Below are 1,209 nucleotides of genomic sequence, written 5' to 3' on the forward strand. Positions count from 1 at the left end.
GCCTGCCTCTGCCTCCCCAGTGCTGGGATTAAAGGTGTGCTTCTGAAGGAAGAAACTTCAAGATAGGAGCAGCAGCAAGGACTTTCCGAAATGGATTGCACTGTCTCAGAAAAAGAATTGGCAGGGCAGTGGCCGGAAGTGTGTGTGTTGGTCGCTTGGCTGCGCAACAAGATCCCTGGCTTTTAGTAGCCCATGTCTTCATAAGGAGAGGAGTCTGGCCCTATCCTCGAAACTGGCATCTAGGACGAAAGAGAAGTTGGCACGGAGCGGCCCAATCTCTCCTGGAGTCTCATTCCACACAGCAACATGGCTGCGCCCATGGACTAGGGAAGCAAGGGTTTTCTTTGACTCTGTAAGGATGTCTGTCAGGACCAGGTTGAGATGAGTGCTGTTTCCAAGGTGAGAGTCTTGGAGGCAGTGTGTCCCTTTCTGATGGTGGAAGATGCTGTTGAATGTGGTGGAGCTCTCCTGACCCTCTGGTAAATCAGGAAGAGTCGGAAGGATAAGTAGCTGCAGGGTGCTGCAAGTGAATCAGGAAGAGTCCGGAGGATAAGTAGCTGCAGGGTGCTGCAAGTGCTGTGGATTCTCCTCTCCAAGACTGGAACTATGAGCAGGTATTGCCAGTTCCCAGAGACTGGTGGGAAGGCCTAGGGTGAAAGTTTTAGATTTCTGAATCTCAGAGCTGTTGTGCCTCTAGCTAGAATTGTAGTTGTGTCCCTAGCAGCCCTTTTGAGTTTCAATCTTTCCTAGCCATCACTATGTCTCCTCAGCTCACGTCATGGCAGACAGGAAACCAAAATCACAGGTCAACTATCAAATTCAGCAGCATCAAGAGCCTTCCTGAAGTAGAAACAAGCCCACTTCTTCTGTCGACCTGGATTCTCTTCATATGGATGCCACATCTCCTTCTGAAGCTCCTACTACATGCTCTGCTCCTGACTCTACTTCTGTGTCAGCCATTGAAATGATCACCCAAAAATATGCCTTCTGACCTGAGCTATTTAATGTCATCAAACCTTACATAACTTCAGCTGTTCACAAAGAATGTCAGCAAACTGGCCAGAATGAAGATTTAGTGGCTGGTGCTAAGCAAGACATCTCCATTTCTATTGGGAAGAAGCGTAAAAGAAGTATGGCTTTCAATCAAGGTGAATTGGATGCCATAGAACATCATACAAAGATCAGAGAGTGCCGGGCGGTGGTGGCGCA

At 48.5% G+C, this 1,209-nt stretch overlaps 1 pseudogene; it reads left to right on the plus strand.

The window, feature by feature from the left end:
* Window positions 1-778: 778 nt before the first annotated feature.
* Window positions 779-1,209, plus strand: part of LOC101999966 — a 940-nt pseudogene continuing 509 nt past the window's right edge.

Source organism: Microtus ochrogaster, unplaced genomic scaffold, assembly GCF_000317375.1.
Source record: "Microtus ochrogaster isolate Prairie Vole_2 unplaced genomic scaffold, MicOch1.0 UNK208, whole genome shotgun sequence".
NCBI lineage: Eukaryota > Metazoa > Chordata > Mammalia > Rodentia > Cricetidae > Microtus > Microtus ochrogaster.